Consider the following 15,688-nt stretch of genomic DNA (forward strand, 5'->3'; position numbering starts at 1 on the left):
TGTAGGTAGTGGATGAGTTCTATAGATATTTGAGGATGCTGAGTAAGATCAATACAAATTTGATTAATAGGAATAGAGTATCTGAATGTATGTATGTGTTATCATCAGAATATTGATAGTGATGTAGGTTATATACATAAATAAAATGATGGTCCAATTCTTATAAGAAAATATATTCTTATTATACTATGATATACGAAAAAATATAAACATAAACCAAGGTGTCTAATGATAGGACGTTATTTGTTAACCTAAAAAATTAAAATATATGAATAAAAAATTAAGAACATAATAGCTAGTATACTGACGCATAGCAACACTTAAAAAAAAGAATTTTACTTTATGCCTACCTTAAATGGAGCAAAAATTTTGATAAAATCTTGCAATTAAAAAAAAATAGCAATAGAGGTAACTGTTCTTTCATAGTAATTATGCCTTAATACAGGCTAAAAATAAATCGTTATTTATCAGAGACTGTCCGAAATGTTTTCAACATGATCGTTTACAAATTTCCTAAGCATCACTTTGATATTAATTAAGCACTGCTAATTATATCAGCCTTTTGAAGTATTCGTGAAATTCGAACGAAAATATCTAGAAGGCGATCCGGACAAATTTGTTTTTATGAAAATATTGAAGACTTTTATGAATAAACTGAGAGCTTCTTTACGCTCGTAAAGGAAATGTCAAATAAAGTCAATCAAACGAAAACCGAAACCTCAATTACGTCAAATGACCGTATCGGTTTTTTTTTACTTTTTGCCGATTCTTTACTCCATTTTGCGATGCATTTTCATTTAAATAGGTGATCACTCATTGAAACTAATATTTTTTCATTATCATATTATGTACTGACCGCCTTCGTCAGGGATAAAAATCTATATCAATCAAAAAGATTAAATAAAACATTAAGATTCCTTGTAAAGCATTGCCTTAATGTATTGTACTAATATTATTAAGAGGTAGCATTTCATCTGTGCATGTTTGTACGTGGTAATCTCCGGAAGTACTGATCTGATTATGAAAATTAAGATAATTAGCAGAAAGCTACATTATACAGAAGTGACAAACGCAATTTCTTACGCGGGTTCAAGCGAGGTGAAGCCGGGGCAAGCGGCTAGTAGTGAATAACTTTACTTGTATTTCAATCCCAGCTTCTTCAAGTCTTGTAATGTGTAATTAAAAAAGTTTAAGTCTTAGGTAAGATGCCTTAAGTCTCGGACGAAGTTGGAGTGTTCTTGGAAAAATCGCTAATATAATTATTTGATGTACCAAATTTATAATAGAAATTGTTTTCATTTGAATAGCGAGAACTTTATGCTTAAGCCGTGTTTATATAAATAATGAAATCTCTTAAATACTATAGCAGCGGTTCTCTATGTTGTCTGTTACGACCCATCTAAAGCAATATTCTAAGCTTCAGAAGCACCTGTTATTAAACCGTTATACTCAATATATATAGATAAAAATATATTTACATTATGCACTGTGAAGCACTTCCTATATCAAAAAAGTATTCTTTGGAAGAATGAAAATGTTTCCTATGTTTTGACATTAACTCGAGCTACTGTATGTAGAATTTAACGCATAAGTGAATCATATTAGAAAATTTGACTCTAAGAAAAACTATATCTATTAAAATATGTAATGTATAATATAATACACAGAATCGGTTAGATAAATTCTAAGATTAACTACACCACCAACAATATAACAAATACACAAATTCACGAACTTCACTTTTTTGTATATAAGCATATAGCCTTCCTCAATAAATAGGCTATCTAACACTGAAAGAATTCTTAAATCAGACCAGTAGAACGAACTCTTCAGCTTTATAATATTAGTATAGATTACTATATGTTTATGTCTGGTACATTAACTTCGAATTTATTATAAAAAGACATAACGAAAGTTCACAAACAGATTTTTATCTATTTAAATAACGAATCGAAAGTTCCTTAATACATCTTAATTATTGAATATAAAACCATAAATATTAATTTGCGGCATCTTCTTAATAAACAGTTCTGTATATTGTGTACCATTGTAAAGAAATTTATTCAAATGTATTCCAAGAAAAATTATCGCGATTGAATTTTTTAAGGCGAATGAATTTCGCAAATTTCGTCCGGTCCTTCGAGTTTCCCTCGTTAAAACGAGTATTAATGAAAAAAGAAAGTACTCTGAAAAAATCCTTAGAAGCGTTGATGAATCACGTAATTAGATTAAAATAAGGATCTATTCGTTAAAAGAATTTCCCGCTTTTTTCGACGCGTCTCTTGGCATGTACTAGGACTGTATAAGAAAGCAGGAATTAGTCGTTTGATTAAAGCATTCCGTATCTTTGATATGGGTTTTATTTACAGTTTATCACGACCTTCAGAAAAGGGCACTAATAGCCTATTTAATACTAAATTAACCAGATGACTATGGCACACTCGTTATTTTCTCAAAGCCTCAAAAGCTCACGTACAATTAAAATCTAGAAAAACTAAAATATCTAGGCTTTTCAAAGTTACGAAGACCATCTCGATTGATTTATGCATAGTAGTGCTTTGAGGGTGTTGCTATGGACCGTTGCTATGTAGAGCTGTCAAATCTGAGCGGGCCCGACAGAAGTTTCTTATAGATACGAAATATTTCATCAAATATATTCCAACCGTTTAAGGGGTCAGTGTGTGCACACGAACATAGAGATATTTACTATTTACTATATTAAAGCATATAGAGCTCTATATGCTTCATATGATATTTTAATTCCTTACGATTAATAATAGATCATTCATACAACAACGATTCGCAGGCAAATACATATTTGTATTATATTTTTTAATTTTTATTCTTTACTTACTTAGGAAGCTGTTTTAATATAATTATTATAAAGTACGCCAGAAACAAGTAGTTATTTACTATTTACTAAGTAGGTACTACTTATTATGTCTATAAAATAAGTAAAATTGTTTCAGAAAAAATCAATCACGATGAAAATCCCACAGTTTTAATATAAATCAACCATTTATGCATGTTTAATAAATAAAACATAATACAACCTTTTAGCAAACATTTACGCAACTAATTAAATAATCCGATAGTTTGCACATCCACTTTGCTAAAATAACACAATTACAATTAAAAAGTTTCCATCGAAATATTCATTTTATAAAACCTTTTTTATCTATTCTGATAAAACTGGCCACTTTTATTGAAAAGACCGAATTCGAAATCCGAATTCGAATTTCAAATCGCGTCAATCAGTTGTCGATAGCAGTGTTTCGCGCGCGTCGGACGGACCGGCCGCACTCTCGCACTGAATCTACTCGAACGATAACCGGCCGATTACGCTAGGGCTGTGCCACAGCGGATATCGATGTCGATAGAATTTAAATTAATTAATTTTATCTTGTAATTAGTTATTTCATTCACATTGATGAACTTAATAATACATTGCTTATAAGTTTGTGTGTTTCCGCAGTCGCCTAAACATCACCAGAAACAATAATAGCACCATGAAATTGACCAGAAACGACGTGAAAGCATGACAAACATATAAACACACTATCGCATTTATAATATTGCTAAAGATTCTATTTATAGCTAAATATTTTAGTCCATTATAATAAAAGAACTAAAACATTCTTAAGAAACAATTTCATCCAAATTTATCACATTTACCTATATCATATTATTATGAGAATATATTATCTAACAAGTCATTGACATTGAATGTATTAAGTGTCAATCGTATTTGTTTATTGTAATGGTGATAATTTATGCGAATGACCGATCCTGTTAACTGACGTGTCAAACACGTTTACGTGTTTAAATTATTTAGGGGTCATTCGTTATCTTAAATGGCGTTGATGAATGACGAATAATGATGCGATTTATTACTTTTTGTATGTGTTGTGAACAAGATTTGTTTCAACAAGCAATATAAAATACTAGCGGCCCGACCCAGCTTCGCCCGTGGTATGTAAAGAAAGAAAGAAAAAAGCTTTATTTGCTTTAGTTGAAACTACAAATAACTAAAAAAATAGACATGGCATTCGAGGCAGACGTATCATTGCAGCCTATATATATCATAATCAGCCCATACACGTTCCCACTGCTGGGACACAGGCCTCCTATGAGGGTTCAGGCCATAATCCACCACGCTGGCCAAGTGCGGGTTGGCAGATATCACATGTCGTCGAACTTTTGATTCTTGGACATGCCGGTTTCCTCACGATGTTTTCCTTCACCGTTTTAAGCAGTGGTGATGTTATCCACATGTGCAGATAAATTGAAAAATCAATTTATTTCCTGCACGCTCACTCGGTCTCGAACCCCGACTTATCGATTTTTGAAGTCCGAGGTTCTCACCACTGAGCCACCACTGCTTTTTTAAACAAACACCGCTAGCACAGTATAAAGTAGTTTCGTTAAAAATTAGCCCAATTTCAGGACAGGAAGAAGTAAGGAAGCGTATTCATAACTCGCATTATTTTCAACCAGTTTTCCGAATAATTACTGTTACATCCTACCCTTTCGTGAACTCTGACCCATTTCAATTAACGCAAATATCATTTACGTAAATTGCAAAGTTTATTAGCAAGTAATAAAAATATAAATTCGCTTTATAAAGTATAAGAGTTCAGATAAATAAAAAGCCGATATTAAGTTTTAATGGACGCTTTATATCAACTAACTTTTAAATGACTTTCAGAATCACTTTGACAGAGTCATTGAGGAGTCTCTTCACAATTTTTCAGTTTAATATTTTAAAAGCTTGAACTTTTTCATATCGTGTTATTCGTCATAACTTTGAATATGAAGTGAAAATTTAATGTGCAGGAAACAAAGATTATGCCTATTGTTAGCATTGAATTGAAATAAATGTTTATTTTTTGTTTATTTATTTCGTTATCAATGAAATGCAATTTCCTTGTGAATCTTAGGAGAATCATTAAATTTGTTTAAGAATTGTTTAAAGGTCTCATTCTTTATTTATCATTTAGCTAATTCGACTTTAATGTATGAAAATTGATCATTTCCAAGCATAAAGCTTTGAAAAGATTTAACAATGTAAGGCATTTTCTCTTAGTTATTATACTCATGTACCCATTATGGAAAATCGTAAAGATTTTAATACCTACCGTATAGTATAACTATGGCTGTGTCCCGCGGTTTCATCCGCGTATGTCTGTATACCGTAGGAATATCGAGATAAAAAGTTGTCTATATGTTATTCCAGTTGTCGGGGCGTGTCTACGTACCTAATTTCATTGCAATCGGTTCAGTAGTCTTTGTGTGAAAGAGCAACAAACACACACACATCCTTACAAACTTTCGCATTTATAATATTAGTAGGATATTTAATACTTTCATATAAAATAAATAACATATCAAGATAGTATGAATCTCAGATAAAGTTGACAATAATAGCAGACAGGTCCAATATAATCCATGCAACAAAAAGCAATCTTGACCTTACTTCTTGAGGTCGTAAATTTGACGGTTCCGATATCTATCCCAAGCGTTAATTTATTGGCGCGTTATAGAAATACTTCAATCTCGAAATATGGTCTCTATTTCTAGGTAATAGAGCTCTTGTTTAATCAAAGAAAAATATTACATAAACGTGATACGATTCACGACACGTGGTCGTTTCATAAATAATATTGTGCGTGAAGTGTGTTGTTTGCTGGTCATAAAGCTGCTAAAGGTCACTTGTTTTGTTCGTACAATATTTGTCTGCCAGTTTCCAAAATACGGCTACTCCAATTTATTATTCTATATCTAAATTTATACCCTAAATAAAATACGGTTTTATAAATACATCTTTAAGTACTTGATTCGAAAGTTTGTGCTTAAAACAAAAATTAGTTTGAGGATCGATGCTAAACCGGATACTATAAAACTTTATATTAATTATGGACGTGCTCAGCAAATAAGATAAAATTTTATTCCTCATATATTTAACAGTTCTCTTCAATCTCAATACAAACGCTATATCCATTCCCGTGAGGCTTGCAATAAACTAAACGCGCTATTCAACATCCAACCGTATTCCATTGCTGTTGGTTCCAAACTACCTCAACAGTTCCAACTAGATGACATAACTCAAATCGATGCGTGCTCTGACCAACAATCAATCACTATTGGTAAACTAAATGTCATTAGTTCCAACCTCTTCCATTTTGCGCGCCCATTTGTGTAAACATTTGTCAAATGAACGTGTTAATAACAGCCTTTCAATCGTCTAATGAACAATTTACGAAATCTGTTTGTTTTGCTTGTTTGTCATCGAATGGGCGTTCTGTTATGGGTTTTGTTCGCAATAAAAAATGAATAATCAAACGCTGAAACATCAAATGGAAAATGATGCTACAGTAAGTAAGAAAATGGCTGTTAATATGATGCTGAAAAATACTAGGTTATAAAAAGAAATGATGTCAACATCATAGGTCGTTAAACACACGTAACAAAATATACATTGTCTTTGTCGAACCTGATAATGACATAGCTTATCGACAAATATTATCGATCTTTATCACATCACTATTGAGGTTATCGACGTTACGCTTACTCATATAACAGCTAATGTATTTCAGCATGCAGTGCATTTCTATATTGTAACACTAATGACATATAATCATGCATGGCTGTTTTTATTTTAATTAATTTAATTTAAAGTTCATTATTGCGTCTATGGAATGTACCTAAAAACTATAAACATAAATACCATAACATTTCGAATAAAGAATTTTATTATTTTTTACTTTTTATCGATAGTTGCCAAATCACGAATTAAATGTATTATTGCTTTACCAGTTTGTAAGGTGACTTTGTAGGTTAGGAAATAAGTAAGCGTTGAAACTAATTTAAATCCTCCATAATGTTCTAAGATAAATATACAGAATAGTGCAGTTCTGTTTCCTCTTCCTCACTCTTCCCATGGAATAAACCTCTATCTATCTAACCTTATCCTATGGAATAAACCTCTTCAAAGCGAGTTTACCTCTAAATGATAGGCCGTGGTGATCACTACTACACATCCTAATAAGATTACCAACTTACACGTAAAAAAAGGACCGCCTCCTTGGTACAGTGGGTAATGCGTGAGCGTAGAACTGAGAGGTCCTAGATTCGATTCCCGGTGGGGACGCATAAAAAAAATAATGTCGCGGTCTGGCAGGACACAGAAGACTGATCACCTACTTGTCAAAAAAAAAGGAAAATTGATCAGTGAAACAGATGTACATCATCTGCCCCATACCCCAGCAGCGGATACGGGACTTATATCTTTAAAAAATTATGTATATTGCGTATGAGCAGTGGCGTAGCTAGAGGGACAAGGGCCCTGGTGCATAGGGAAAGAATCGGGCCCTCCTCCCCTCTTTCCGCCTTCCTCCCCTCTTTCAAAGCTGAGATTAGAGGGCCCCTTGAGCTCCGGGGGCCTGGTGCACTGCACCACCTGGCCCTATGATAGCCACGCCACTGCGTATGAGCCGTACCCCACAAAAGGTCAAAGAACTTTTTGGTGTACAATAAAAGTCATTGAAATTCGTCAAAATCTCTTAACAACCAGCGTATTAAGTGAAACAAGATTGAAATCAAACCTGGGACACGTGTAAGAACACAACACCCGTTATCATACGAACGTATTGGATTCCCTTCATAGAACTCAAGTGCAGCTCCTACGCCGTGTATTTTAGGAATTTTTATTAATATACCCTCAGTAAATTCAATAAACATTATTGGATTGAGATTACATGTAATCTATGGACACAATCGTACTAAAATATTAGAAACGCGATTTTTTAGATATGGATGTGATACTCTTTCACGTAAAAACTACAGAATGGAGTTTTGATGCAATTTTACAAGCTTAGCTTTAGTATCAGAAATAGTTGAGCTATATTAATACTTGTGTTCGTCCGAAACCGCGAGGCGCAGCTAGTGTATAATATTTATGTACTACAAAAGAGGTAATTCCAAATTCAATAATGGGACCAAATGACAACAAATTCTATCAGGTTATAGAATCAGAAACCAGAATCAAGTCAATCGGTTGAAACCCACTTAGCTATCGAGTAACTCTACAAAAACCTTCTTCGTTCGGATAAAACGTAATGAAAAAGATAACTTTTACTTTGCTGTCATAAAGTTTTTTTTTTTTATGTCACAGTCGGCAATGGAGCTGGTGGGTCGCCTGATGGTAAGCGCCGCCCGCCGCCACGGCCCATGAAAATTTGTAGAGGCATAAGGAAATTGCAGACCTTACGCCTCTACAAATGGATTGCCGACTTTTTGGAAAGGGAAGTGCTTATTAAATTGACCGAAATTCATACATTTGAAGCTATCGCCGCATAGCGTGTACCTGCCACTCACCAGGCGATGCATTATCCCCGGTTATTACTTGAAATTGAAGTGAAAATATGAAATTGCAATTTTAAAATGATTCCCGTTATACACGTTGGTATTCAATATCAAAATGCGAGCTTGTTTATTAAAGTTTTCGTTTGCTTAAAATAGCACTTCTATTATAATATTTTATTGTGGTAGTCGAGCACGCTTCGGCACGAATTGGACCAGCTCGCACCGGGGAAGTACCACACCCGGTGAGTTCGGTTCGGAGTTCGGTTCGGTTTCGGAGTATTAATAAAACGCTGATAGGATGAAATCAGGTGTTTTTGGTAAGTAAATAAATATGCATCAATTTAAAAACATCCTAGTATAGTATTATGTTGTGTCATCCACTTGTTTTACCTATGTGTTAGTATTATCAATAACTAAACATACATACAGCACAATAAAAATGGAGTAAGATCACTCCCTAAAAATTTTAATAAAAATGTTAAAATTTTTATTGTCAACCTATATCCCATATCCTTTCACCACTGAGATTTCATTCGATTCGTTCATGCATTCATTGAGATTAAGCATAAATTTTTACATTAAAATATAACTAGCTTGGACCCGCGGTTTTACCTACAATAGTTGCTGAACGCAAGATGAGGACCAAGGGGACAAAGAAATTCATCAGATTTATATTATTAGTACAGGATTTCTTCTTGTTTTCGAGACTAGTTGTTGCAAAATTAATATACTACGTCTACTAGGTATATCGTAACATGTACGATGCAATAATTATGCAACGAAGCATGAATTTATTCCCACGACTTACAAACGCATCACGCCATAGCCGCTTGATTACACGATTGTCGATTCTATTACAAGCCATTACGGTGTAATTTGCTAACGTCGAATTTGAATGAAATGGCTACCGTTCAATTATGATTGATTAAAGTACAAATTATAGTTGCGGAAAAAGTCTTTGTAAAGAAATTGTGAGACATTTTGCATCGACTGCACTGGTATTTCTTGTGACCATGGAAATAATTAATCAACGAATGAATTGCATTTTAAACTGTGCATTAATTTTCAAATAGGTATACATATTAGTAATAAGCAGTGGTGGCTCAGTGGTGAGAACCTCGTACTTTGAAATCTATAAGTCGGGGTTCAAGACCGGGCGAGCGTGCAGGAAATAAATTGATTTTTCAATTTGTCTGCACATGTCGATAACATCACCACTGCTCCAAACGGTGAAGGGAAACATCGTGATGAAACCGGCATGTCCAAGAATCAAAAGTTCAACGACCTGTGATATCTACCAACCCGCACTTGGCCAGCGTGGTGGATTATGCCTGAACCCTCATAGGAGGCCTGTGTCCCAGCAGTGGGAACATATATGATGATGATTTTGGAGTATTATTAAAAATCTTAATCCCAAAAACAAAAATTTAGCGACGTAGAAAATCATACGTCATCATTTTTGTTAAATTGATTACAGTCATATTAAACATAGAAATCAGCATTGTTCAATACGCCACCAAACGACACAAACTATCAAATCGAACGTATTTTAAAACGATAAAACAAACAAATTACGACAACAATCATTCACCCCTCACAGATTCCGGCAACACAGCACAAAAACTCAACACAGAAACAATATAGGAACAAATTGACAAGTGGAAAGAAAAATCTTAACTTTCTCCATACTGGACAAAAACAGTAAATCAAATAAACATTGTTTTTCAAGTTAATATCGAAGGGACTAGGATACGTGACTCGAATGTGTTGGCCACTATTGTTTGTCAATGGATTTGATTTACCTCTTATCGTCAGCGATTTGGGATTACGTTCCTGTGTGAATCGGCATTATTACTACCTATTTGTTGTAAAACCTAAAAAAAAGGAAGGAAGAATGTTTATTTAATACCACAGATAATCTTTAGAAACTAATTAGAAAAAAGTGGACTTATAGTTAATCATTGTAGTGTTAATAATGTAACAGATCAGTATTTACTATGATTACACTGAGTAGAGAAAACAAGACAGTATCTATATTTAAGCGTACTTAGGTGACCTCTATTGATGTTCTTTTTTATGAATATGTATCCTAAATTAACGTATTATGTATAACTCATAGTTGAAGCAAATAGATGTCATATAAATGATCATATATACTCAATTAGATTAGATCATATCAACTCAATTTGGTTAGAAGTGTGATCAAAAAAGAAGTAGGAGTAGATAATTAATTTCTAGATATAATATTGAAATGAAATAAAAAACTTAATATCACACTACACCCTACACCCCAAAATTAATGCAATTATAAAACAAACAGTAGGTAATGTGCAGAGCGGTCTTATCGCTATAAGCGGTCTCTTCCAGACAACTCGTTAGAGTAGGTGTTAAGGTGGAGGTGCAGTGCAATAATTTTTAACAATCTGCTTACAACAAATAATATAAATATGAATACACATATATACAAACATACATAAATAGTATATATCAACAAGAATATAAAATATTACATTTTGTCTAAAAAATACAAATCCAGTTTGATTGTTTTCAAACATTATTAGCCAGTATTTTTGTTGAAGAGGTCAGCGACCCAGCTTATAATTTTCTGCGCATCATTATATTATGTCTAAAATGCGAATTAAATAGGATTATTATTTAAGAAAAATCTACAAATAAAGCTTAAGGGTTAATGACCTGTATCGTTTTATAATTTCCTATCAATAATATTTGTCTACAATGAAAGTTCTTGTGATACTCAGCAATTTTTATATTTATCACGCCTAATTTTGGGATCAATGACCTATTTCATATACATATTTTATATTGTTGTACCTCTTTACCTTATACCTTATACAGATGTACCTCTTACACCTCTATTGGTATCTCTTAGATACCGAGTGTAGCGAAAAGGTTAGTAGCCAGGTTCAAGAGTTCAATCTTCGGGGAGAGTTTTAAAATAATATCATAATGCATGTACTGATACATAGACAAAAAGGGGTCTGAAATATTTCGTCCAACTCCCATGTATCGAGGTTATACGTTCCCTATACATTTTGTATTATCAAAAATATGAGGAATATTACCATTTATATGCTATTTTAATATATTTATGCTTACGCGTGCCAAAGAAAGAAAATTCCGTAGCTTTTCTTCAATTAATAAAAGTAAGCATTATTGAACAATTGAACTATAAACTTATACGTAATTTAATCTATATATTTTAACACTCAACCATTGTAGAATCGTCAGAAAAATTTCACCAATAAAAACGTCCTTAAAACTTTTACAACTGCACCATAAAACAGTGACGATCTATCGTAAAATTTTAACACGGGATTTTCATTTTTAACAATAGCGCAAGATTTAGTGGGCGATAGAGAGAGCGAACGAGTGAGCGAATGAACGGGTGATGGAGTGACCGATTGAAACATTTTCGCGTGACGAATGCCGGCGTCGAATCGGCAAACTAGACGCAGCCGGCCAAATCCCCTTTGAATTTCCTAAAGCAATTTGTCATTCACTGATTGATTTAGTTTTATTCGAACTTTGAACGTCTGAACGTATTTCCAGTGATGTCGACGTGTCTCTGTTTTCGTTGAATGATTGAGATGTATTTGAACATCGGCTCTTTCGTTATTTTTAGCGCCTTTTTTCTAATTTCAGGTTAGTATTAAGAGTTATCAAATATAGATTATGATGTGAACACGAATGTTTCTTTTTTTTTCTTTGAACGCAAAATGGATGTACATAATCATGCGATTGAGTGCGAGGAATTTAGTGCATATATTATTGGTGCATTAAGGTACGTATATCATTGTAAAATGTAAAGTTACATAATAATTGGAATTTCGTCGTTTTCTACAATTTCAAGGTGACATATACGTACATTAAATTATGAATCCTATTCTTATGATCAATAAGTACGTGTATGGATTACATATGTATACCCCATACAAGTTCAAACACACTGAAAACTACACTTAAACCCAACTCAAATTGCAATCAACTCCGTCAGAATCAGTAAGCATCGCCGAGATCTTAAAGTTTCACGTTTATGCGGCTAAGTAATATCATTGGTCTAGACATTGCATTAGATTTCCCAGGTAAATCAAATATCAGGCAAGTTGTAATAAGTACCAACTACCTGCAGGAAGCAGGTCTTGACTTGTACATCGTAAAGTAAGGATGTGACGCGGTTGTCGATAGATTGTATTTTTTTAATATTTTTATCTATTATACGAAAAAAAATTAATTATTTTTGTAAATCCAAAGAGGTTTAATAGCCTATTTTAAGTGTTAATAATGAATTAAATCTTTACATCTTCTAGGAAGTGTAAATAGTAAATAGTATGACAAATCCGGTTCTTAAACATGGATACGATTAAAAATTTTAATAAAATGACATAACATGTCATCATAACTATTGAACTTGGGTTGGTTACATGTCAATGAACATAAAATGGCCCTTTAATATATACATTCATTCACTGTTTTGAGATCAATATCGGGACTGACTCGCATTCACGTTTAATTCATAAAATTTTCGTCATCAATAGATAATTTCAATAACAGTTACTGAAACTACAATTATCTATAGGTAGAGATAAATTATTACATTTAATAAATTCAATTACCTATCATATTTGCCAATAGACAATATAAGTAATAGAAAATAAAGTAGTAAATATAAAATTCCAATAGTAGATACTATATGATAGCAGATACTATTGGAATTTTATATTTATAAAATCTTTTTAAATATGAATTTCCACGAGTTTTTTCAGATGCCCAAACGACCATTCCGCTCTCTCTAGATAATTATTTATTTATTTTACAAGTTACATGTCATAAAAACAATAGTGTTACTATTTAAAAATTAGTTAAATCGTCCTAAATGTACACGATAGAGCCAGCACATCACTAGCCGGACTTAGTTTATGAGCCCCCTCGGGCGCTGCAGCCTGCTCACGATACATATACCTTCTGAAATAATATTCAGGGAAGTGATCCTGTTTATTTAAAATTAAGTCCTAACAATGGAAACAGTAGTGGGTTAAATAATACATATTATAACAGCTTGAAGCTAGACTTTTTTCGAAGGAAAAATAACTATTTTTCTGCTGGTATGAATGTAATTATTATATTTTGTATTAACACATTTTTAACACATGAAACTGACCCATTCAAACTCGATTTTAATCCACTTTAAACAGACAGATTTAATTCAAACTTTGTACACTTATCAACGATCGGTGACAAAGCAATTTCATGAGTTTATCATAATATTATTCTGCTTAGGATCGCCAGGATTTAATAATTACCTTACGTTATATGTGAAAACTGTTTTATGCACACGGCAACATAAAGGTCTCCTTTTGAGCAGATGTAATTCGCATTTTTGTGTCCATAGTAATTTAGATGCGCTTCGAATGTGTTTTTATTTTATTGTATCACAAATGTTTAACAGGCCATTGAACCTGTCACACCATTCTAAAACAAGCCAATTGAAACACAATTGAAGCAGTTTTTAGTTAGCAAACTTGGGACCCTGCTCCATAAGCCAGCAAGCTTTTGTATCATTAGGCCTCCCTGGTAATCGAAGCCCGAACCACACGGTTCTGCGCTTACATAAACCAAGGAGAGGGTTGAAATAACAACAAACATATGCTCAATAGAACACATAAACCCCCAGTAATCCTAATAACATTTTCAGCAAATTACTACACCGTCAAGACTTCGAGCACTAAACAAGTCGAAACTTGTTACCTTCGCAATGCTCCGTATCAATTACGTATATATATTTCGTCACGTAATTGCATTTCACTCTAAACCTACAGATGTGCCCTAATTCCTAATTGCTATTCACACCTTTGTTTAATGGCCGTCATTTGTAGGAATACCCATTTGGATCTGAAATCAAGCACACCTGTTGAGTTTCAAATTTCGGACGATGTTTATAATCCGTTTATTTTATGCAAATTGTATTTAAGGTAATGGTGTCCTTTGAACGGGGACTGAAGAAACGATATTTGATATTTTTATGATTGCTTTATAACGCAATTATAAATAGATTTTATCTTATTTCATTTGCGTTTTCTGTTACATATGTATAACAAATGATTTTATCATCCGCATAAGCGTAGATGAATGAATTTATTTTTAGGATTACGGTTAATTATAATACTATAAAATGTACCTAAAGTCTGTTTAAAGATATTTAGTTATAGTTTAAACACATGCACAATAAAAATTATTTTGTGTTTTTATTAATTCGTAAATATTTATAGAGAGCAAGAATGAGTGACTGTCTTATGCAGGTAAGACGCCTGTATCCTTTTCTTCACCCTTCCCAGTCCATACCTTTATTCCCGATATCAATCCTTTCCTTATCTCATTACCCCTAATAAGCGGCAACGCGTTTTCAAAGGCCCTACCAATGCAATTGTCCATGGGCGGTAGTGATCGCTTCCCATCAGTTGAACTAGTTCAGATGCCCGCATTATATAAAAAACAGGTATCAGAACCTCCGATAAAATTCAGGGTCTGTAGCGGAAAAAGTAATGAAAAGCTATAAAGATAAAACTCTTCACTCGTTACAAGAGTTTAACTTTGGGGTTATTCAATGTCCGCTTGTAAATTTCCACAGAAAACAATTCTACAATTGTTTCACTTTGCGAAGGTCTCGCCTGAGGACAGGCTGAGTTGTGAAAGCGGCTCTGTGAAAGAAACTCATGTTCGAAACTTATACATTTTATACGTAGTTCTTTTGTGAATTATATTAGTTGTTTTGGGTTGTGTAATCTATATATATATATGCATTTTATAATTATCACACTAATATTAGAAATGTGAAAGTGTGTCTGTTTGAATGTTTGCTCGTCAATTACGCTGTAAGTACTGAACGGCTATTGAACTATTAGCTGATTTGGGTGACAGGATAGTTTTTATCCCGATTAAATACTATTTTAGGATAAAACAGGAGTCTTAATATCCGAACGGAGCCAAGATCAGCGTCTAGTTGTATATAATACAGCAGTAACCAGACCATTCCTGTTAATTAATTATCGTTTAAAAAGATTCTATGCTATGAAGTGCTATGCAATGGTTATTATTTTTTCTTCTGTTTGCAACCACGATACCGATTTGACAAAGGGATAAATATAATGATGGAATAATATTAGGTTCAATTAATGGCGTACATTTTACAAGCAAACAAACTAACTCCTCCAACTTTTATATACAAATATGAGTATATACTTAGTCTGGCCATAAATACTGTTACACTTAATTATAAAAAAATATTACATTTGAATTTCGAATCTGT

General features: G+C 33.1%; 1 protein-coding gene across 2 annotated transcripts in view; it reads right to left on the reverse strand.

Annotated features, from left to right (window-relative positions):
• LOC119837354 (brain tumor protein) overlaps positions 1–15,688 on the reverse strand; it is a 340,440-nt gene that overhangs the window by 250,543 nt on the left and 74,209 nt on the right. The window contains exon 1 of one of the 2 annotated variants that reach the window (XM_038362913.1): positions 3,054–3,291. The exons of the other annotated variant lie outside the window; for it this stretch is intronic. The gene's annotated coding sequence lies outside the window, so the exon portion shown is untranslated. Of the gene's footprint in view, positions 1–3,053; positions 3,292–15,688 lie in introns of those variants that run through there. 2 annotated transcript variants of the gene reach the window in all.

This window comes from Zerene cesonia, chromosome 27 (assembly GCF_012273895.1).
Source record: "Zerene cesonia ecotype Mississippi chromosome 27, Zerene_cesonia_1.1, whole genome shotgun sequence".
In the NCBI taxonomy this organism is placed as follows: Eukaryota; Metazoa; Arthropoda; class Insecta; order Lepidoptera; family Pieridae; genus Zerene; species Zerene cesonia.